The sequence below is a fragment of the Pan paniscus genome, chromosome 13, assembly GCF_029289425.2.
Source record: "Pan paniscus chromosome 13, NHGRI_mPanPan1-v2.0_pri, whole genome shotgun sequence".
Classification (NCBI taxonomy): Eukaryota; Metazoa; Chordata; class Mammalia; order Primates; family Hominidae; genus Pan; species Pan paniscus.
In genome coordinates this window covers 28,065,634-28,091,167 of record NC_073262.2, presented here as the reverse complement: position 1 = coordinate 28,091,167, position 25,534 = coordinate 28,065,634, and the positions used below count along the sequence as shown (strand labels likewise).

General features: G+C 35.9%; 1 long non-coding RNA gene across 2 annotated transcripts; it reads left to right on the top strand.

Annotated features, from left to right (window-relative positions):
* Positions 1–2,987: 2,987 nt before the first annotated feature.
* LOC129397249 (uncharacterized) lies at positions 2,988–25,094 on the top strand. Of its 2 annotated transcripts, none has more exons than XR_010109335.1 (4): positions 2,988–3,345; positions 11,951–14,632; positions 15,575–15,685; positions 23,295–25,094. It is a non-coding gene; the product is annotated as an uncharacterized LOC129397249 (long non-coding RNA). The 2 variants fall into 2 exon arrangements; XR_008624474.2 differs by having other exon boundaries at positions 2,988–3,504.
* The last annotated feature ends 440 nt before the right edge of the window (positions 25,095–25,534 follow it).

Below are 25,534 nucleotides of genomic sequence, written 5' to 3'. Positions count from 1 at the left end.
AATATATTGATTTTGCATTATTAACTCTCAAAACTACTGTTCAATTATTTCTTAATTTTGTAACAGTATATTTTATTGAATTGAATCAAAATTAGGGCTGTTTTCTACTTAAAGAAAGAAGGATGTATGCATGTGTGCATGTGTGTGTGTATGTTGCTTATTTCAGGGTAAAATTCATAGCCAAGCTGGTGGAGCTATTTGATATAATGAGGGAGGATATTCTTTTCATCATCTATACTGTTGACCAACAAATGTGGATTAGAAAGAGAAATAAATGTGTGTTAGTATGTGTGTATGTGTGCGTGTGTGCTTATGTGAACTATAAAGGATTCTTGTGCTCTTAATTCTTTAACTTAAAACATTCAGAATCATCTCAAAATTATTTTATGCTCTCAGAAAAAAATCAGAGAAAAAGCAAGTATTCATATGTAAATATAGAATGGAGTTTTAAATAGATCTTGAGACACACTGTGATTTTATTCTCCATCCTAATGAACATGTGGCCTTTTGGTGTAATTCTGTATCTTCACCATTTTCTTTGAATGTTCTCAAGTAGGTTTCATATTTCCTTTGTAGAACTGTCCATAAAAACACAAATGAAAGGACAAAAATCAGACATAATAAAGATTGGAGACTTGAAAGTCAAAGAAGTAACCAAAGCCTCACATCTAGTTTACAACAATTTCTGGGCTTGAAAAAAAGGTCTTTGGGCCTAACTCACGGAGTTAACACCATTGAACTGGTAGAAGCTGTATTTCTCTTCTCTGCATAGCTAGTTTTTGAAGAACTTCATATTTTCAACAAATTTTTCCTACTTTTAGTAGTGGAGCTGATCAGAAGAAGGTGCAAAATGGAAGAGGGGACTGTGGAACATGATCACCACTGAGGTGGGGCATGCAGAAGTTATGTAGGTGGGCCTTCCTTCCAACAACAGGCTGATTGGTGCTGCTGTTGCTTATAAGGTGGGTGAAGATCAGAAGCCATCCAAAGACAAGCAAGTCTACAGGTCTGGATTCAACCAGTTAGAGCTGTACAAAGATGGAGGCAGGTAGGTAGGCAAAAGTCAGTTGAGGAGCTGCCTACTGAAACAAGCAGACCAGTAAGAAGGATCTGGAGTAGGATACTAACACATACATGGTCAGGTTGTGTGGTCAGAAAATTAGTGTCTATGCTCAAGGAAGCCGAAAAGTTTTGGTGAAGCCACAGTCATGCTTTTCTATGGAATAAAAATTTAATAGTGTTTTTGAGAAAACAGTAATGGTAACAAAATTTACTAATAGTGAGAGGTATGGTATATTGGAAGAAGATCCCTAATTCTTGTATACTCTGAATATCTATATCTTTTACAATGTAAGACCTAGAGTCTATTTGCCATTCTCTTATGTTTTGGCTAGCCTTGTAACTTGTTCTGGTCAATAAAATGCAGCATAAGTGACAGTGTGCTAGTTCCAGGTCTAGGCCCCAAAAACCTTAGCTTGCCTCTCTTAATTCTCGTGAAACTCTGACCAGTCACCATGAGAACAAGCCCAGGCTATCCTGCAGGATGATGAGAAAACACAGAACCAAGGTGAGCAGCTCCAGCTGAGGCCATTCTAGACCTGTAGTCCCCAGCTGACCTGGCAGCTGACTGCAAACACAAGCTCAGCTGAGCCCAGTCCATATTAATGACCAGCAGGATTATGTGCTAAAAAATAAAAGAAATGGTTGTTTTAAGCTGCGAAGTTGTGTGATTTTTTTAACATGGCAAAAGCTAACTGATGCAGAAATAATTGGTTCCTAGAATTGAGGTGCTGCCATAACAAAAATCTAAAATAAGTGCCATTGGCAGTAAGCACTGAGCAGAGGATGGAAAAATGGCAAACAAACTCTTAGCAAATGCGGAGAAAAAAAATCAAATTGTTATTGGAGGTTAGGAAAAAAAATGGTGATCTGTATTTTTGAGAATAAAATATTTGTCAAAAGTGTTGCCTATAGAAACTTGAAAGATGGCCAGTGTATATAATGAACTTTTGATTTTGGCTAAAGAGACCTCCACAGAATGTTGAAATGTCAGATGGTTGGTCCTAGCTACATATAGGTACAAGAAGAAAGAAATGGTCTAAATAAAGACATGGCCAGCTTGCAAGGAGAATTTTGAGGGAACACAGAGGGGACAGAATTTTCTGGGTGGGAAAATATAATTGTTTCGTATCTTCTGTCTTTCCATCCAGTAAAAATTCTCAAAGTAAAATGAGGCATCAAAAAGAAAAAAAATCAATTCAAGTGCGTAGCTCTGTAATCCTTTGTTAAGAAATCTGAAAGAATTTATATGTTGTCTAGTTCTCTCTCAAACTAAAAAATACAGCTCCTCAGCTTCGTAAGAGTATGGTCTCACAGAAGCCCAATCCCAGAGTAAATAAGTCTATACAGAAAGGCATGTCTTGAAAACAATCAGGTATGGCTTTCTAACAAATGACGTGCACATAAATTAAACTCATAGTAAGTCCACCATGATTTGGAAGAAACTGAATTTATAAAAATGCCATCAACCTGAATTTTGAAAGAATGATTTTACTTAAATTGCACAAAGGTCTCTGTGGCTCCAACTTTCTATGATCCAGAAGTCGACTGAGAACGTTTTTCAAAAGGCTAAGGAAGGAAATTAAAAAGAGAGAATGTTCTAGAGAGCAGAGTCAAGATCCAATAAATATGAAGAAGAAAGAACTGGGAAACCACCCCCAAAAAGCATAACCTTGCCTTAACGAATAGTTACTACTCCCAGGTAGGAGAGCCTAACAATATTTTTCTGCATATATTTTAAATTTCCGACAGATCAGTAACTGCTATGTACCTCCCATTTTTTTCTTTCAGAATGGCAGTATTTATCAGTTACCCTATCCCTGTGTTAATATTGTAGGTTGGATGTTTATGGGACATACATTTTTTTTAAATTTCATGACTCTCTGAATCAAAAAAATTTACATTTGATAGGCTTCCTCTCAACTTTAACTGGATAACTGAATTCTAGAATTCAAGCCTGATGTCATAGTTCCATGAGAATTTTATGAGAAGGAAAAGGATGTTGTACATGGGCAGAAAGGTGAAAATTGTGGCCAGAGGCAGATTGTGGTAAATTACAAAATTGGCTCATAATCCTTTATTCCTTCTTGCCTCCATGCTCTTTGCAATGTGACTTTGCCACTTTTCTCATTAAGAGATGGATTCTGTTCTCCATTGCCTTCTGTCTGGACTGGTCTTGTAACTTGTTCTGGTTAATACAAAGAGGTAAATGTGATGACACATCAGAAGCCCAGGCCTCAAGCAAGCTTTCCCACTTGTTCTCTTGGAACCCTTCCCAGCTATCAGGTAAATAAGCCCAGGCTATTGTGCTGGATGATGAGAGGTCACTGGAACACTGATGAGCCATAACAGCTGAGGCCATTCTAGAATAGGCAGCTTTAGCCAACCAGGCAGCTGACTGCAGATACAGGCCTGCATCCAGATGAGTCCAGAAAAGCAACCTAGGTGAGTCCAGCTCTCATTGCTGGCCCATAAAATCATAAACAAAATAAACAATTGTTATTTTAAGCCACTTGGTTTTGAGATAGTTTGAAATAAAATGAAGCTAACTTTGGGCATGTTTCTTAGCTTTTCTCACCTTCTTTTGTTCACACACACACACACACACACACACACACAGACAAATCATATGAGAGAGTTTCTACCTGTTATGTTCTTAGGATAATAGTGAGTACATAGTAGATACTCTATAAATATCAGCTGTTATTATCCTCATTAGTGCTCCTGAGGAGGAAGCTCTGAGACATCTTCAATATAATTACGTTATCATTAATTGTATACCTATTATCTGGACTCCGTGCTAGCTAGGCACTTCATATATAACACCTGTAATCATCACAACAAAATTCTGAATAATTGTTTTATTTCCTTTTTACAGATGAGAAAACCAAGTAATGAAAATGTTGAGTAACTGCATCTATGTATATAAACAAGTAGCCAAACCAGGGTTTGAAAAACCTCCTAAATTTTTCCATTGCACTATGTCCTCGGAGGTACAGAAAATAATGTTATCAATTCTTCACTTACCTACAGAATTATTATTCATCCATTCCTTTTCCATGGCCTTACGTGGTTGGTGACATGTACTTCTCTGTCCCTAGACTTTGGCATTGGCAATATGACTAGCTTTAGCCAATGGGATATTAACAGGTGTGACATGAGTAGAGGCTTGAAATACGGTTAAGCATTTATGCTTGTCATCTTGTGCTTCTATTAAAGCCATGAGAAAAACAAACCCCAGGTAGCTGCTACCCCTCCAGTTGGGAACTCTAAATGAGACAAATGGAACAGAGCTGCTTCTCACAGATGCAAAATAATTATAGCCACTTCACAGGTGCCAGGGTGAGACAGAAATGCTTAGTATTGTTTGCCACAGAGATATTTGTGGCTGTGTGTTACATAGCAATATCTGACTGATTCAGCTCTTTAGAGCCTTCAAATGTTGAATAATATAGCAATAGCAAAACATTTCATAGAATAAAACATGCTATAATCTGGTGGAGGTAGACAGGAGATAAGTGAATTTCAACCAGAAGAGGGAAAGATAGCTCTTTCATATGTGGGATAAAAATGTGGCCTCAAATTGGAGTTATTCTGCTTGGGAAATTTATGGAAAGAGATCTTCTATAAAGATTACATCTCCTAAATTTGAGTGATAAAATATGCTTGTGCAGGGACAGGTTGACTCGGCAGGTCTGAGGAGTGTAAACCTTGCCCATTCCAAAGAAAGGATGGGACCCTGAATGGCTCCTAGGAGCCTCTAAGCCTTTAGAATATGGTACCTCATAAGAGTGTCTTTGTTTACCTGGAGCCTTGGGCCATGTGAGGCAGTTTATGCTAACAATGTAAGTTATGGTTGGGGCCTTGGGCCACATGATATCAGTTTGACCTCTGGAGAGGCTGAAGGCTGAGAAACTAAGGTCAGCCTCATGTGCATGCATGCCATGCCTATTTGACCAACCTCCAATAAAATCCTGGACACCAAGTCTCAGATGAGCTTACCTTGTTGACAACACCCCATTTGTGTTGTTACAGATTGTTGCTGGAAGAATTAGGTGATGTCTGTGGGACTCTACTAGGAGAGGACAACTATTAATAGAAGCTGGAACTTAGCCTTTCCTGGGTTCTGCTCTATCAGCCTTTCACCTTTGCTGATTTTAGTCTGTGCTCTTTCACTATAATCAGCCATAACCATTAGTAAAACAGATTTTCTGAGTTCTTTGAGTTCTAGCAAATCATTGAACCAGAGGGTTAACTTAGGGATCCTTTTCAACAAGGGTATTGGCCTCACACATTCTTGAAACTCAGTAATAATTCTGCTGTGCAGAAGCTTTTTAGTTTAATTAAGTCCCATCTATCTCTGTTTTTGTTGCATTTGCTTTTAGTTTCCTGGTCATGAAGTCTTTGCTTAAGCCAATGTCTAGAAGGGTTTTTCCAATGTTATCTTCTAGAATTTTTATGGTTTCAGGTCTGAGATTTAAGTCTTGGATCCATCTTGAGTGGATTTTTATATAGGTAAGAGATGATAATCCAGGTTCATTCTTTTACATGTGGCTTGCCAATTATTCCAGCACCGTTTATTGAATAGGGTGTCCTTTCCCAACTTTTTTGTTAGCTTTGTTGAAAATCAGTTGAATGTAAGTATTTGGCTTTATTTCTGGGTTCTCTGTTCTGTTCCATTGGTCTATATGCCTATTTTTATACCAGTCCCATGCTGTTGTGGTGACTATGGCTTTACAGTATAGTTTGAAGTCAGGTAACAGAATGCTTCCAGATTTATTCTTTTTGCTTAGTCTTGCTTTGGGTATGCAGGCTCTTTTTTGGTTCCATATGAATTTTAGGATTTTTTCTAGTTCTGTGAAGAATGACGGTGGTATTTTGACAGGAATTGCAGCAAGTGTATTATTGTCTAGATATGGTTACTATATCCCTGGTGAAGTGGTAATCAGCATCCTAGGGAACCCCTAGGTTCCTAAGGATCTAAAACAGTCTTGGTAGTCAGGTATTCCTTTTCTCAGATAATATAATATTTTAAAATATTGATTCTGAGGAAAGTATACTTCTGGATTAGATCAAGACTATCATGGGGTTGGACAGGCTTCTGGCATTTCCAACATCTGATTCTCCAAGTGACTGCTGCAGACTCTGAGCAATCTGAACTGAGTGAAGCTACTGCTTTATTCTCTAAAATAAGAGCAGTATTTGAATAGCATTTGGATTGTAAAGACTTTATCATTCACTGTTTTGATCAATTCATTATTGATAGCTAGGATAACTCAATGAAGACAAAACTGAGTCACAGAGTCCATATATGTCTTGGAAGGAGAATGGGGCAGATAACTTTTCTTTTTGGAAAAAAAAATCTAAAGTCTCTGGATCAAAAGCTGCCTCAAATTAGGGCTCACAAGTTGGAAATGAAAGATTTTGGGCTCAAAATTGTCTATTTTTCTGGAAGGTAGAAGAGTGAAGAGCAAGGTTCTCAAATTTCTGATGGCATAAATGATTTCTAACATATAATTGTACACATAGAAAAACTATCAAAATAACTGAAAAGAGTACTGTGACAGAAGCCACATATGGTCCGTAAAGCCTAAAAATTTACTCTCTGGTCCTTTTACCAAAGAACTTATCGTAACAAGTAAGAACACTGCTTATCTTTGCCAAAGGTGGCCTATGTAATGACTACAATTTAGCATGTGGGAGTTTCTAGGGCTATAATGTTCTCCTTCTTAATGTGAGAGCTACTTACATTAGTATTCCCAGCAGAAAAAATATGCATCCAAATGTATGCCTATGATGTGTGCTTTGTATACATGCATTTCATTTCAACACAAAATTTATATTTATGTATGTATGCAAATGTGTGTGTATTGTATATATGTATTAACCACTTGCACCACTACTTTATTCTTTTTTTTTTTTTTTTTTTTTGAGACAGAGTCTCACTCTGTCGCCAGGCTGGAGTGCAGTGGCACAATTTTGGCTCACTGCAACCCGTCTCCCAGGTTCAAGCAATTCTACGGCCTCAGCCTCCTAAGTAGCTGGGACTACAGGCATATGCCCACCACATCCAGCTAATTTTTGTATTTCTAGCAGAGACAGAATTTCACCATGTTGGCCAGGATGGTCTCAATCTCTTGACCTCATGATCCGTCTGCCTTGGCCTCCCAAAGTGCTGGGAATGCAAGTGTGAGCCACCGCACCTGGCCCACCACTACTTTATTCTAAGCCACATGTATCTTTCACTGGAATTATTACAATGGCTTTCTGCAGATTCTTGCCTTCTTAGAGTTGATTCTCCATACAGCAGTCAGATACTTAATAAATCTGGTCAAAAGCCTCATGGGGCTTCTCAGCTCTTTCCAGGTAAATTCTAATGAGCTTGCTATGACCCACAAGACTCTATATGATCTAGCTCCCCTCTCTTCTTCCTCTGACCTCTTCTGTTATACTTCCTCTGGCTCATTTTAACGCAGCCTCAAGGTCCTCCTTATTTATCCTAAGCACCAGGCAGAGTGTGCTTATGTATCAAGGTCTTTATACCTACCACTCTTTCTACCTGGTAGTACTCTTCCCCTAGATATTTTCATGGCTTATCCCCCACAGTTTATTTTGTTCTCTATTCAAATGGCACTGTATCAGAGAATAAATTGGGAGACTGTTAGTCCCCTGCACAATTCTATTTCCCTTTATCCTGCTTAATTTGTATTAATAGAACTTATTTCTGCCAGGCATAACGCATATATTATATTTGCAATTACCATCTGTCCTGTCCATTAGAATGAAAGCTGCATGATATTCATGACTTTATCAATTTTGTTCATGACTCACCTCAATACCTTCAATAGTACTTAAGACATATTTATTAAATAATAAAATATTCACTTAATAAAGTATGAATTTGGATGTGGTCATTGAGTGAGAATCCCTATAGGCAATAAGTCTGAAGGCCGTATTTATTATTTTTTAAACTAGTCAGATATCCTGCCTTTCTGTGGGACATGGGTCCTTCCTACAGAGGTAGGTGGTTTCTAGAGACCAGAAACCCTAATTCAAACATTGCCTCTGCCAATTCTTAGCTGTGTGGATCATGTTAAGTTTCAGTTTCCTAGACTATAAATTGGAGATAAACATAGCAGTTATTTTATGATATGGTTGGAAGAATCATATGGCAAATCCATATAAATCACTTAGTACAGATTTGGCATGTAAGTACTCAATATATATTAACTGTTTTATTATTACCATTATTAGGATTCTAGTACCCACAGGTATTTGTGAATTCCTATACTCACAGCATCTGGGAGGGACAGTGGAAGTTCTTTATACTCAGAGCTGGATAACTGGAATATGTATTGACTGATAAATATATTTCAGATGAAAGAAAATGAGGCAGAAAATACTGGTTTACACATTTGTATTTCAGGTTAAGCTAAACTGAGGTCAATTCTGAATAAGAGGTGGGATAGAAGAGAAATGAAGGAAAATAATTAGCAGAGATCTAAGGATATTTGGGGAGAGAAATGAAACACAACATAAGTAGGTTGGCCAGGAAAAACAAACTTCAGCTAACAAAAGCAAGAAGACATTAATAGCAGCAGCATCAGAAAGTTGTCACCAACTAACCAGCAAGACCAGATTGGAGTGAAAGAAAGTAAAAAGAGAAGAGGGCTTTTCATGCTTGTGACCAAATTTTCTAGGTAGTAGATTCTATTATAATCTTAGTGCAAACCATTCTTCATGAAAATTTATTGACAACTTACTGTGCAGAAATTGGGTTGAATAAAAATTCCATATGGATATGCATATAACATATGTAGAATTCATAAATTTATTAGCAATTTAACTTAATTGTTTTAGGGTGGTACAAAATTAATACATCAATGAACACATTTTCTAAAATAATATATTTGTCTAAACATTTCAAAACTTCTGTCTTTCTGAAACTTGTTAACATTTCAGGATAAAATTAGTGTTGGAGAAAATTAAAGGGAAGAAAATCTTATTTTCCATAAACCCAGGAAGAAAAATAATGATAATAAAAGTTAAAATGTGAATTCAGTGTATGAGGTGCCTAATAAAGCTTACTTTAAGAAATTCTGAGACAAGTTTACGATTTTTGCTTCCATATAATATATTCCACTTACATAGTAAAAAAACCTCTTTAAATTAAAATTTTCTGTATAAAGAGATATTATTTCAGCATCATAAATGCTGAATTTCCCAATTGTCATTCACTTATTGAATAATTTTCAATAAAAAGGGCCAATTACCTAATACGGAACTTGCTTTCTTCTCAAAGTAATTTTCCATCTTATTAGTTTTATATCACAACTGAAGCAGAACATGCTTCAAACACTATATATCATTTCCCAGTGTAGTTTATAAAAATGCAAACTAATAGATATTCTTCAAATCTTGATTAATTTATAACTTATTTGAAAAATTGGAATGTATTTTCCAGTTAAACTACAGACTATGTTCTACACAAACTCCTTGCAAATCTGGGTTGATTTGACAAAAAAGAAAAAAAAAAAGACAAAAACCATTGCAATGCTCTCTTCTGAAATAAAATGTGCATCTGAAGCTTGTGAATGCATCCATAAAAATTTAAGGATCTGTCCAACATAACCTCAAGTACACAAACTATTGCTTCAGTTTTCAAACTCAGTTAGTGACTAACAGTTAATCACTAACATGTAGCACATGTGACCCTGCGTAAGCCATAGTCTGATCTCTCCCGTGTTTTTTTATATTCTGAACATGAAGCAAATTTGACATTTATTCCATAACTCACTATTGAGAGTATAACACTCTTCATGTCTGCCTTTCTCATATGCACACACACACTCACATCCACACACAGGTATACATATACTTAGCTAATTTTATTAAGGAATATCTCTGGGAAAAGATCCATTTTATACAAAGCTAAAGATCAAAAACCACTTTGTCAGTTGCAAAAAAGCTTAGCAGCTTTCAGTTTATCTGGATTCATCACCACTGCTTTCCATCAAAAAACGCTTTGCCCAGATAAACATTTTCAAAATACAAACAGCAGATTCATCACACAAAACATTATTCATCTCAAAGTACATCTGAAAGAAAATCTCCAGCACAGTCAAGGCTTGTGACTCTGGAATAACTGGACAACTGACGGTCAGGGTTAGTGAGCAAAAAGTTTTACGATTCCTGCGTTTTTATCTGAAGTTCTCATATCTATCACACTAATACATTGTAAAGAAAACCAGAAAAATGTGCCACATGAGTTTGCCTTGATGTTTTCAAATGCTACAAAAGAATATTTTAATAAAGAGTTGAACACTGTCTGATCCATTTTTGTGAATTTGTACATTCTCTACTAGAGCTAAATCTAGCATTAATTCACTGGATCTGTTTTTTATGAAGGTTAAAAACTTGTTTCAACTGTATAAAATACGTTATTTACTGAGACCCTCAAGGCGCATTTCCCTTTATGGGGCATTATGGGGCTTATATGGCATTATTTAAACACCAACATTAGTTTTCTAATTGCTTTCTTGAGTATTTGGCCTTATTTATACATACAAGACAAAAGAAAATTTATATATTAGCCTATCTGAATTAGATCAGGCTACAGGAAAATTCAAGAGGCATTAATCAGTTGCCAACAACTAACAGAGATGATATTAGGCCTGTTTATATTTTATCCATTGTCATTAAAATTTAGATATTACTCTAGTTCCTAACACAGCCCTATTCCAACTCTTAGGCAAATGAGTGTCATTACACTTGACTTAACAGAGAAAGAGTGTGGTCATTTGTTTTGTTATTGTTGTAGGTGAACCTGACATGATATCTGAAAAGATTTAGCCAGTTATGAAGATGATCAAAAATCTCAGATGAAAATGTCATGCCTTATCTACAGTAGTCATCACATACTCTTACATACTTACTGGGAAGCAGGGAATATTCTGTTTACCCCAGCTGGGGTTTAATGTATGGAAAGAGAACTTCATCTCTACTGCCGATCACTAACCAATCAGGTGTTCTCATGTATTCCACCCCATTAGTGAATGTATTATGGCCTGTTCTAGAACAGTAGGAACACCTATGAGCAAAAATGGTGTGCCTTCACACTGACCTTTACTTTCTACCTGATCAGTTGCAGTTTTATCATGTCAAATTCAAAACCAATAGTCATTCTTGTCATCCATCTTTAACAAGTTATGTGTTTCATGAATCATTAATTGAATCTAGAGAATTTTACCTTATAAAAAGTGTCACAGAGGAGAACGTCACATACCGGGGCCTGTCGGGGGTTGGGGGGCTAGGGGAGGGATAGCATTAGGAGAAATACCTAATGTAGATGATGGGTTGATGGGTGCAGCAAACCATCATGGCACACGTATACCTGTGTGACAAACCTGCACGTTCTGCCCATTTACCCCAGAACTTAAAGTATAATAAAAAAGTTTTTCAAAAAAGTGCACAGATTGCTCAGAAACCCAAATCTTCACTCTGAATTTGAAGATATATGGGCACCATGTTAGACATGGTCCATCAAGAAAAGAAATGCCTAAGTTTGAGGAAGCGAGTCCAGATTCTAAGATATAACCACAACTGGGAAAGAGGGGGGAAAAATGAAAGATTTTGCTAATTCTTAATATCCCTGAGGTTATTGATTAGATCATTTTCTCTTTATAGTCAAAATTCTAAACCAAATTCATGTCTAGCATTTGATGAGCTCCCTTTCTTCTCTGTAGGTGTAGTCTATTTGTGCAAAAACTATAGCTGATGCTCTATCTCCCTGGGAAGTCTTCACTCTAATCTGGCTAAAATTTAAATGAGGAAAGATAACAAGATTGCTGAAGACTAACATTATTATTCTCAATTTATTTCCTTTCTGCAGACACTACTGGCAAAGCCATTGAAAAGAATCACACTGCTAAACCAGTAGCAGCTTTTATCTTCTTCTCAGATTGTATACATGCAGGAAAAAAGTGTTTCTAACACATAGACTTCTATATTCCAGCATAAAGATGTATTAGGCGCATTTATACTTTTACATCGAAGCCTGTTTCAACATGAACGGAGCCCAGGCAAGTGTCCTTGTGATCAATCGAGAGTGAAAGTTAGCTATACTTAAAAAAAAATAGGTTTTAAAAAATATCAAAATAATTAGAAAAGAGTTTCAACTAATAACATACTTACTATTTGTATTCCATTTTGACAGTACCATGTTAGATCAATGACTTCATTTATCACAATATATTCCATGCTACAGTTACCTCTCAGGAAAATGACATTGATAGAGTCAACTTTCTAGAGAATTAAGCTTCTGTAACTTTTATTTAAAGGTGTCTCAAGCTTGTGCTTCTTAGTATTTTATGATATGTCTTTAGTTTTTGTAATTTCACTTTGTCAAAACATTACATTTGTCATTATTCATACTGAAAGACAAGGTATTTTGAAGATAAAAATCTACCAAGGATCATCTACCATTTGCTTTTGATATAAAAGATTTATAAGACCATTTAGACCACAAAAACAAACCTTCCTAAGGACATATCTATACATCAACAACTATTAAAAATTACATTTCTAGGAAATTAAAAACAATTTAGAAAGGTGCTTAGTTGAACAGAAATTAGCTACAACCAAAATAATGATTATTATAACCATAATCATAGAAAATAACAGTTGATTGCCACTTTCAAGAATAAAAGCAAATTCTGTGAATATAGAACTAAAATACTAAAAATAAACAAACAAGCTTGGGAGAGATTAGTCATGCAAAATCCAACCCTAGATATTTGATGGCAATTATCTAAATTTTTTACCTTATAATTGAGATGGTATTTCACTGGCAAAGCTTAAACCAAGTAATATTCACAAAAATGGAAGAAATTCATAATTAAAGAAAGTCATTAAGCAAAACAGAAAAAATATTTCAGTATCAAACTTTAAAGTTAATAATTTTTTTAAATGATGGATAAAGACAAAGCAAATTGATGGTATGAATTAACTAATAGTAATGAACATTCTTCTCTTAAATCTCCATCAGATACATTCTTATTTTGAAGAAATACCAAGGCAATTTAAGATAGGGGTATTATCAAATATTCCATATGTGATTTTCAGGAAGCAAAGCTATTCATTGCAGTACACTATGTCAATATTCTAACCATCAGAGAAGATATAAAATTTATCAAAGTCTTCTGTAGCACCCAAATCACAACAAATGGAATTGCTAAACATATCAGGTTTACAACATGTCATAACCTCAGTGTTCATTCCTGCTTTCTCTCTTGGCATAGGAAGCTAGCTGGCTCATAACCCATGCTTTTCACAACCACAAGTTCTTTATCCCTATATAACCAAATCCTCAAGAGAACAGCAGACAGAGGGAGAAGACAATTTATTTAGAGAACTATTATGTGAGGAGGAAAACAAGCTGCCATTTCCAATTTGAAACATAATTAGGAAGACAATAGCCTCCTGACTGATGCTCTTTGTTCCCTTTGGATATTTATGTAGGCCAGTAATTGGAGTGTATTTCCCTGTTCAATTTCACATTGTCTATAAAAGGGTTTCTCATGATCCATGACTTTCTAGTTAAATTCAGAAGAAAACATCTTGCAGCTACTGCCCTATTGCCATGGCCACACATCACTGCCTTCTAGACATGGTCAGTTGCTGAAACTTATTTTCAATTCTGCCAAACAGTTGAGTTAATAGGATTTTAAGAAGGAAAAAGTTGTTCCATGGGACTTGGGTGATTGAAGGCTTTCTATCCATTATTGAAAAACACTGGGAAAGTTAACCACCCTTTTTTGCTGAAAAATTAACATATATACTTGATGTAAATAAATGTCTATAGACATATTAAAGCATTCAGTCAATAACAACATCAAATGAAAGTTAGGATTGAGGCCCATTACATTTCCGAAAAGATGCTTTTAGGAGTGGAGGGAGACAGCTTCCTCCTTTCCTTTTATAAGCAGAGAAAAGTCATTTTTTTTTCTCATTTATTGCATATGCACTTTCTGGCTACTCAGGTGGGAAAAAAATCCCATTGATTCTCATTACATTGCCCTGAGGACAAGCAGTGGGGCAAGGAGGCTTATACACTTGTTATTTACTATTAAGTAATTACTAAGCCATCCATCTCTGATCCCAAACACCCCATATGCATATTCGGAATAAAATTAACAAAGATGAATATTAAAAATCCAACATATTTATTGAGCAACTACTGTGTCTGACATATTGATTAACTTCACAACAAACTTATAGTCATTATATCCCCACCCTTCATAAGCTGAAATTAGAATTCAAAACTTAAATAACACCATATTAAAAACTCAGACTGACCCTTTCATTTGTCTCCTTTTTTATTTTGCTATGATATACTTCTCCCAGGGAAGTTGGTGACTTAATCCTCGTTATACCCTGATTTTGGACAAATTTTACAAGAAGAATAAGACTTCTACTTCTCTATGTCTACATGCACCTGGAACAGTGCTAGGTCTATGCTTACAAATTGATTGGTTCAGGTCACCGCCATGAGCCTCAGGACAGAAAATTGCCGGTAAGCAGTACTTCCAAATACTTTATAGGTAGATCAGGATCATGGTGATTTTTAACCCTTCATGACCCATAATCTGGACTGTGATAGAACCTTATGAAAAATAGCTATGCTATCTAATAAAACCTAGATACAATCAGAAATATATTAAACCAATTCTATATCCTTCTCTTTTCTAAGCTGCATTAAATGTCAAGATCATTTTCTAACTTTTACTCTTCAAATATTTAAAAGCTTTGGACTTTAAACTTGGTAAATATATCTATTTTCATAGTTAATATTGACTATATTATTCAGAATGGGATATATTAAGCTGCAATCATAAGCAACACCCAAATCTCAGTTGCCTAATATACTAAAATATGTTTTTCTTTCTGTACATTGTATGCTTATCAGAGCCTAAGTCAGGCTCTGTTACTCATCATCCCCATTCTAAAACCCAGGTTCATAGAGCAGCTTGAATGTATAGCATTGCCAGAATCCATGCGACAGAAAGAGAAAGAATGGCAAATCTTGCACTGGTTTTTGGAGCTCACAGGCAGATATGGCACACATCATCTCCACTCACATTCCATTGTTTAAAACAAGTCACATGGCCACACCTACTTATAAGCATGGAAGGAATGCAATCCCACCATTTGTTCAAGTGGACCAGAAATATTTGATAACAAACTCTAATGACGAAATACCTGGTTTTTGGCTACCAAATATTGGGTTTACTCTTCTTAATGCAGGCAAATACACTCATCCTCCCCAAAGGAAACAACCTAAGTGGTCAAAGTTTCAAACTTAATGTCCAAGATCTCTACATGATGCCTGATGTTGCTTTATCAAGTCCAAATATAGCTCATTTTGATCACTGTGAAGTAAAAAGGCAAGTCTTCTACCTTATTTTCTATATTGTATTCATAACCGTAACCTTTTAATCTGGTCTTTATGTTACAGGATATGAGAGAGAGAGAGAGAGATTTGACTGGGCTAAGAAAGAAATGAAGACGATTTAGAGATGGAAATGGTGACATATGGGCCTTTGAAGCCTCCCATGTTCCAGAGAAGGTGAGCATGGCTCTGGTCATATGAGGGATATGTGTATATATGTGTCATATTAAAATCCTGATTTGTTGGTGGTAGAAGTAGGCAGAAGTTTAAATGTGGATAAATGAGTGTCAAGGGATGCTGAGATGAAATATGAGTGGACTGTGCTGGATTAACTGTCGTCAGGTTAACATCATTGCCACTCCCATTGGTGGTCTTCTCTGCATTGCGAAGAGAAGGCTAGAACCACATTCCCCAGAATCCTTTTCCCTGTGTGGTTTCCTGTATAGTTAGTTCCATCACTGACAGTCACTTCTGTGAACTTCGGAAAGTAAAAGGGAATAAAATGACGATATTCACTGGAGGCAGATTCACCCAGACACATGAGTACATATCAGATGTGAAGTTTCAAGGAAGTTCAGGGTGAACTTCTGCAAAATATTTACTTAGGTGCTATAGGCAGCTTTAGCTGATACGGCTTCTTGGGAACCACTCATCTCAGTGCAGCTGGCTACAGTAGTCATTTGGAACTTCCTAGAAGCACTTGAGTTCTGTGGCAGCTCCCAAGCAAGCTCTTGAGATCTACCACTTCCATTCTGCAGGCTGAGAGTTAGTGACAGCTTCTCGCCTTTCACTCCACTGGTTTCCCACAACTGTGAATGCCTCTCATTCCATGTATTACCATAGACACGTAGAGCAGCTTCTATTTTTTTTTAAACCAAGCACTGACTGAACCTTGAGTAAGAAGGAATATCACAGGGAAGTTACTCGACATTAACCACGATTACATTTTGTTGGTTTTCAAAAAAATAGATTTAAAAAATTTTATTTGACTATCTTTAAGAAGACTTACTAGTAAGATAATAATGAAAAGGCAAATATCTATTTCTGTTCCTATTGTTATTAAATTTTCAAAACGCAGTCATTAATACTATTGCATTGTAAGAAAAAAATAATTTAAACAAATCCTAAAAGTTTTCATTGACTTTTCAAGTAAAAGTATAAACTCACAAGAAAGAACTGTGTAATACAAATTTTGTACTGTTTTTAAGTCTAGTTCATTTGAAACTCTGCCAGAAATAATATATGCTTTGAAAAATAACTACTTGAATGTTAATATTTTCGATTTCAAATCAAAATAAATAAAATCTGCAAGAAATGACACAAAATTCTACTTATAAGCGTAAGGAATCATAGATGAGAGACATGAAGAGTTTCAAATTATCCAGTATTTTTTTTTTAATAAATGACACGTCTGAAAATATAACAAGTATCTCCCACCCCTAACAGACTATCACATCCCTATTTAGCTTCTTATTTGTCTCTGTCAGGCTGATCCATGGGTTTAGTCCCCAGGTCATCACAATGAGACTTGGCATTGATCACTGAAATTTATGATACTTTGAAAGATCGCACCTGATTAATGGCGCAGCCACAATTTATGTATTCTCCTAGCCACGTTCATTCACAGTCAGTGCTGGCAGGATGTTGAAATTGTGGGAGGAATTTTAAATAAATTGGAGACTGGCATGAATCCTGGGGTCTCTATCCCTTTATGATTAAAAAACCTCTTTATTTCTTCAGGTAGTACCAAAGGTTTTTTGAGGCACATTTTGCCCAAAAGATAGCTTCTTTGTGGCAGCATATTTGCTTACTCCTGTAGCCTCAAAGTTAACTTTAAAAATTTTTAAACGTTATTAAACTCCGAAAAATGTTAAAATCTTTGCACTGTTTCACAGGCTAAGTCTTATCCACCAATCCCATCCATTGTCTCTCCTTGTCCTCATTGGGCTCTCTCTAATTATACTAATAGATTGAAGATGCTGAGCCTCAGTTTCCTCATGTGCAACGCAGGAGTAATTACAGTGCATCTTTTGGAGAGTTACTGTGAGATTAAATGAGATAGTCATGTGAACTACCTGGCCCAGTGCTGGGGATCAAGTAGTTATCAAATGCTACGTATTAATTTCCTCAAATAGTATCCTATAATATAAGCAACAAATGAAGATTAAATAGAATAATTCAAGTACAGTAATCAAAGGTCATACAACTGTTTTCTAACTTTATCTCAATGCCAGATTTTTTTTTTAGGTTCTAACTTTAGAATCCATGTTATATTCATGGTTTTCTTACTGCATCAACAACTTTGGCATTAAGTGATACCATGCACAACTCTTCTAGATGGTCTTTTTTTCCCTCCCAACCTAACTTCTGACTAAGCTTTGCTCAGTCTATAAACAGAAGGAGAGCATCCATGGTGGTATGACCCTAGGCAAATGAATGCAAAAACAAAACATCTAATGGGAAACAAAGTAAAAATCAATTAAGTGAACATGAACAAAATTCTTGGAAACAATGTCCACATTCCTTGAGATTCCTTTTTATCAATATTGGTTCCCTCATTTACGTGTGTCTAGTTGGTTTCCCTCCCTTAAATCATCACTTCTCCCAGCAGTTGGTAGACCTCCCAGGTATCTCACATATGGGAAATTTGAGGTCTGTGCCCACCTGTCCTCTCTGCTCCATTCCACAAAATATGAGCTCACCCTCCACAGCTGTCAACAGCTTTTGAAGTTCTCTTCATGTATCCTGTCATGCTATTAAATCATTTTTTCCATGTAATTTTCCTTACATAAACTATATTGTTTGGCCTGTAAAACTGCCAAAACCTCAAAGGAATGTCTTTAACAAATTTTAATGATCCTTAATTTTATCACATAGACACTCCTCCACGTACTTCTAAGGTTTACCAACTTAAAAATTAAGGTGAGAATTTGCACCTGCTACTGTATCTCGCTTCCACCCTGGCATATTTACTTAAGGTATTCTTTTTTTCAAATCAGAGATTTGTATTTTCCACAAATAATTTGTGAACCTGTTATCTGACTTATTTTTGATGGTAGAAAATGAGTTACTGGACACTGCACATAAAACATCTTACAGTTAAAAGGGAAACAGGTGGTAATTTAAGGTGGCATTTACATGGACAATATGGGCAATTAAAAGCAAAACATTTTTGATTCATGACTTATCTTAATCATCTTGGCAAAGGGCTAAAAAATGTAAACAACTGGAGATTTGACATGACCTAAAAGGTTTTCTAGACCAGAATGCTAGGGAATAGTTAATACCCCATAAACCTATGTAAAACTACTCTCCTTTTTCTAAAAAGTATGTGTGTGTTCTAATTAAATAGTATTTTTTAACTCATGTAAACAAAGAGGAAAGGTCACTTAAAAAATTTTGTTCTGCATTTTGTCAATGACTATAAATCCCATACCTAAAAATGGAGCCTGCCTAATTCAACATCATTTACTTCTCAAAAGCAGTCATCAAGGTGGGCAGGAGAAATATATAAATTTAAAGTCTGAACAGATTGGGGTTCTACTTCCATAGAATAAATGGTACTCTGCTTCAAATCTACAAGCCTCATTTTTCTCATCTTAAAAATGAAAATAAAGATTATTAACCAAATTAGGGTGCTTAGGAGAAAGGAAGCCCTGAGTAAATGCTCTTTTCTATCAACCTTTTCTAGCTGATCTCCCACCATGACACCCTTCCCCCACAGCTGGTTTGTCTGTTATTCCACCCTCTGACTTCATCCTTCAGGTATTTCACTACTGTAATCCTCAAAACAGCCCTCTGAAGTTGTTTTTTTTATCTTCATTTTCAAGGGGTTGGGGAATGGAGGTGTAAAGAGGTATATCAGTCAGGAAAACAAACACCACTCTAGGTATTTCAAACGGAGAGAATTTAAACTCAAGAAATGTCCACACAGGTAATGGAAAAGCAGAAATAGCTAAGGGGTATCTGAGGGAGCCCAAGTAATAGCAAAAGCAGAAAACTACCTGTAGCCTTCCTAGCCATGGAGGTGGCTAAACCCAAAGCCACGGTCATCCTGTGGAGGTGACCTCAGGTATCCATTCAGGGAGAGCTGAGGCCACCAGAACATGTAGCCACTGCTGAAGCTGCTGCTGAAGTTGGAACAGGAGCAATTCAGTTACCCTCCCAGTAAGCAGAAGGCTCAGAATTGAAATCCACATACTTATTATAACTCTTTCCTTATGAAATGGATATTTTACATGTGAGAAGGCTTACAAATCATAAATCCCAATAGAAATTTAAAACCTTATAATACAGCATTAGGATATGAAGAACTTTGGAATCCCCTTCAAATAAGAGATCATGAAGAATCCTTGGCCCCAGAACTTGCTTGACAGTTTCCTTGAGTGATTTCATACATTCTAATGGCTTTGGGTCAAAAGCAGGGCTTCAATAAAGGTTTGTTGAATGAAAGGGCGTCCAGTTGGATTTTACCATAGTTTTAATTATGACATCTTTTGGCCCACTAGATTTGATCATGAACTTTCATTTCAAAACAAAAAATCAGAAGACTAGAAGAAACATAGCATGGGATCACAGTTTAGATAGATCTTTTTTGCTTTTTCATCTTATTTCTATAGTTGAATTAAACTTTCAAAAAAAAATACAGAAAGCAGAGGTATTTGAAGCAATGAATAATAAGATTGGACTTCTGAAGTGTGGTTCACACCCACCTCATTTCCTAAGCCATAATCCTGGTATAATGTGTAAAGGGATTTGCAATGAAAGATAGTAAATCCAGTGTGTATCAATTATTCATACATTCCAATTGGCAGTGAACCCAGCAAATGTATTCAATGAGTGGTCTCTATTCCCACAAATTTAGAAAGTGCATAATGGATGGAAAAATAAAGAATTTACTCTTCAATACTCGCTTACAACAGCTCAGTAAAAGAATGCTTATATATAGATAAAGTTTTCAAAGTATTTGTTGAAACCGCTGACCAAACTACCCAAAACTACAGCTGAACTTCTGCCAGCTATGAAAGGGCTGTGCTTGAACTCCATTTCACAGTTTCTGGTTTTCACAGCCTTTAGGCAAACACAATTCAAACCCGTTACTATGCTTGAAAAGATCCGTTTCAGAAACTGTTACACAAACAGAGAAGCTAGCACACATTATCCTAAAATGCTGCTGTGTTTAAGGAAAAAAAAAAAAAAAAGCCATCTGATTTCTTAAAGTTCTATGTGATGCACCATTGAAATTTGCATATGAAAAATTTCAAAGCTTTAGCATTTAGAGGCTTTGAAACCCTTTAAGTTTTAATGTTTTCAAGGACCTGAAGTTTGACCAACTTCTCTTATTTTCCAAACTAATTGGTGAATAGGGAAGAATATTTTGTACTCTATGCTTTGTAAATGATAAAGGCAACTGCATTTTGTATTGAAGGTATTTGTTTAACTGAAATGTGAAAAATCATAGACAAAACTAGAAAAAGTCAATGGTCCCTTTTACTTACAAACACAAGTCACCAAGAGCTACCTTATCTATAATTATTTGCATTGTGACAGCAAAATCTCAATAAAGTAAGTTCCTTCCATTGGAAATATGTATACAACTTTCTTAACAATAATTAGAATGGAACATTATTTTTGACATTAGGAAATTCTAGATCTAAATATATAGTTAATTCAACCTTGAAGCAAACTTTTAAGATTCAATGAACTGTCAAAATTAATAGAAAAATCCTCGTATTCAGATCAGTACAAAGAAAAAAAAAAAGATGATTGAGTTAGGCATAATACACACTAGGGGCCTAGTAAAAGTTGAATGAAACAAAATTAGCTTCTTCCTTGTCAAATAAGACAATACCAAAAAGCAAAGAAAACACAAAGAATATGATCACTGCGATGCAAATTAACAAGCATCCCCAGTTTGGGCTTTTAATTAGTAGAAAACCTAAACTTTTCCAAGTCAGACTGCAGTTCTAAAAGGGAGTTTGGTGAAATGGTTTTGCTTAGATGAGATTATTTCTAGTAGTGCTTGCTCTTGTGGTACTATGATTGTTTTAGGATTGGAATCCCCTCCCTTTTGCATGGCCAACTTCAGTCTTATCCAGTAAGATAAGCTCCATTGTTACCTCTGGTAGATGGTATTACCTGATGCCTCTTTCAGGTAGCATTGTGTCACCTCTTCTAATTGTACTGTCTCTGGTTTGTTACTATTCTCTTTATTCATATGTCTCTCCTCTCCCACCATACAGTAAATTCATAAGAAGCAGCAGAAACCACTTTTGTTTTTGTTTTTTGAGATGGAGTCTTGCTCTGTCACCCAGGCTGGAGTGCAGTGGTGGGATCTTGGCTCACTGTAACCTCCATCTCCCGGGTTTAAGCCATTCTCCTGCCTCAGCCTTCCAAGTAGCTGGGACTAGAGGTGCGTGCCACCACGTCTGGCTAATTTTGTTTGTATTTTTTTTTTTCAATACAGGTGAGGTTTCACCAAGTCAGTCAGGATGGTCTCGATCTCCTGACCTCGTGACCTGCCCACCTCGGCCTCCCAAAGTGCTGGGATTACAGGCATGAGCCATTGCACCTAACCTCAGAAACCATTTTTATAACCTCAGTACCTAATAGAAACTGGCACATGGCTGAGTACTGAATAAATATTTGTTAGCCATGTGAAAATTTTCTTTATACAAGTTGAGATTGGTAAAGAATGGACCTTCCCATTTTACCAAACTGTTCTACAATATTTTGTCAATAATTTTTATTTCAGCCAAATTTTAAAATAGTTGTTATGTTAGGAAAAACAACCTCTCAGTTTTTTAAATGATGAAACCAAACTTTGTCAGCTGCTAAGTTTTAAATAACAGAGCCGACTATATCAAATTTTAATGGAAAATTATATTTTAAGTATAAAAAAAAAACAAATTTATCACAAAGCTGGCCTATCCTCCCTAAAAATGAAAAGCAAAGAAAAGGGGAGACTTCATTCATTTTCTTAAAAAATACTACTCTCATATTTTAGATTTTATATTGGTTAGTCAATTCTAAAGTTTGAAAATCTATCCTTGAAGTTATAGGGTTCTCAGTCTTTGAGGGGACCTGATGAGATGACTTTTTTGAGGAAATGTTGTTTGGCTGCTACTCAGGATACTAATGCTTCATTTGTTCAATTCCTTGCGACTCCATCATCGGTAATTCATCATCACAATGTCACCTTGCCTGTCAGACTCAACGAAGGAGGGATGCGCATGGGCATTTAACTGTTTTCTCCCTTGCTGGAACTGGCAGCTATTATTAAGAGTTAGTAGCACAATGGGGTAGGAGAGATGTCTTAGCTTTGGCATATATGCTGTACATGAACAAAGAACTTTGATCTTCAAACCTGCCAAGCTGACATCTTGCACAGGCATAATGTTCCCTCAAAATTTAAATACAAAACCAAAAAACTCTTCCATCTGGGATTACAGTCATATAATTTCTATATATTGCTAGCCTCAAAGGACTGAATTCTTTACAATACTATTTCAGTCATTTTAAAAATAAAAAAGATGAAGTCTTGGAATGGTTGACCCACATAGCAGCTCAGCTGGACAATGATAATGCTTCTGAATTTTAACTAGAAAGTATCCATGCTGTGCAAAGCCACAAACTTTCCATTCAGGATATAAGAAAAAGTGAATACTCCTAGTGAGATACTTAGCTAGTTATAGACAGCTGAATACTAGCTAGTAGTTTTTACACTTACTTTGTTTGTCTGTTTAAGGCTTTATTTGAAACAGAATTTGTAATCCTAATTTTTCAGACTGTGTGCGAAATGTTCAAACTTGCTCACTGGGTTAAAAAGGATGGATAGCTTACAGAAAAAGAAGAAAAAAAGGAAACTCGGCTGTGCGCGGTGACTCATGCCTATAATGCCAGCACTTTGGGAGGCCGAGGTGGGTGGATCACAGGGTCAGGAGATTGAGACCATCCTGGCCAAAATGGTGAAACCCTGTCTCTACTAAAAATAAAAAAAAATCAGCCGGCTGTGGTGGAGCATGCCTGTAGCCCCAGCTACTTGGGAGTCTGAGGCAGGAGAATCTCTTGAACCCGGGAAGCACAGGTTGCAGTGAGCTGAGATCACACCACCACACTCCAGCCTGGGCAACAGGGCAAGACTACATTTCAAAAAAAAAAAAAAGAAAGCCCATCCTCACATCCAGAAAACTTAGTATCTGTGTCCTAGTAATGATGGAAGTAGTCATTTCTTCACATGTGTATAGCATGTGTCTATATAGATAAGTAAATACCATTAGTCAATATAAAACTTAATAATTACATGACTCATCTCTTCAGGCAACTTTGCAAATTAAATGGTTCACATATGAAGGAGCACAGCTGTAGAAGGAAAATAAGGAAGAGAAAATAACTTCGGAAAATTCCCAGGACTCATACTCTAAAGGTCATGGTTCCAGTACCAGCTTGGCTAGTAATTAATTGGATTTTGGTCTTAGATAAATACAGACTTCTAGATCTGTTTCTTCACATATAAAATGAGAATAATCACCACAGTCCTGATCTAATATACTAAGATTTAGTGTCAAAAAGAAGTGTGGTTCCAAGAGCCAGTTATTGTGCAAGTGGGTAGAAGTGCTTTAGAGTAAATATAAATTCTGACTCTTTGCTACTTTCTTACTAGACAGTTAGACAAGTCATTTAGAACTCTACAGATCAGCAAAATAGGTATAACATTTTCTGTTTCATATTTGTTTTCTAGGTTTAAATGAGAGAATGAGTATCAAAAACTATAGCATGTGCCTCCGTAGGAAAAGTTTGGTAAATCTCAGCAGCTAATTATAGGAATAATCATGGTGGAAAAAGGTAGCAGCAGTATTTCAAAGTCAGTTGCTTTCAGGGGAGAAAATGACTGCAAGGTTAACAAAACTTAGCCAAAACCTGATTGAAAATAGGGATATGATTCAAAATGGCAGATGGCAACCCTAAGTAAGATTATTTAGCAATAGAAGCATAGATACAGAGGAGCCATTGAGAACACATAAGCAATGATTATCTGAGCTCTATGAATGAAGATCTAGTGTCAGATGAATGTGAGTATAGGTCCACTGAGCGAATACATTTCTATGAAAGGAATTCACATATCAAGTTTTGAGCCCTGATGGTATCAAATATTCAAAAAGTTGTTAACACCCCTTCTTGTTCTGATTCCAAAATAATCTAACAACTATATAATTATTTTTATGTTCATATATTCATCTATATAGAGAAAATGTAATGATCAGGCTAACATGAGAATTCATTCATTCTGCCTGACACATCTCTCACTGGGAGTTGACAATCTAATGTTCTGAATTTCTATTCCAGCCCCTGTGAGCTGTGACTGCAAGTCAGCACCTAAATTAGATCAACACTACAACATCAAAAAGGTAGAGGGGTTTTATGAGCCATAAAGTCAGACTCTGAGCTATGATACCTTCATTTACACACTGCTTTTAAAATATTCTAAGTATCTGACGTATTTGACGCCAAAACCTTTTTAAATGCTATTCTTTTGATTTTCCAATACAATTCAAACATTATACAATTCATTAGTTTATTAACAAATTGCCACTATAATATATAGATATAGGTATAGTAAATCTGGGTTCTAGATTACCTCTCAATTTAGCAAATATAAATCAATATATTACCCAATACTAAATGCTAGTGATAAAACGACAACTCTACATTATTTAGACAATGATGCAAGAACCCTAAGATAGTACAAATACTTCAGAAAGAGATTTATTTCATATTTGGCAAGAACCTTAATAATAGAAAATAGGCCGTAAAAATTCACAGTCTATGTAAATATAATTATGCAAAAAATTAAAATAAGAAAGCATGTATTTAAAAATGACTGAAGTCAAGTTCAAAACATGGTGGACTGAAATGATGCAGACTTCTACCTCATTCCAAATACTTACAAATGCTAAGATATGACAATTAAACAAAAGTAAAGAAAATACTTAGCTAACCTTGAAAGACAGACAAAAATGACCAAGT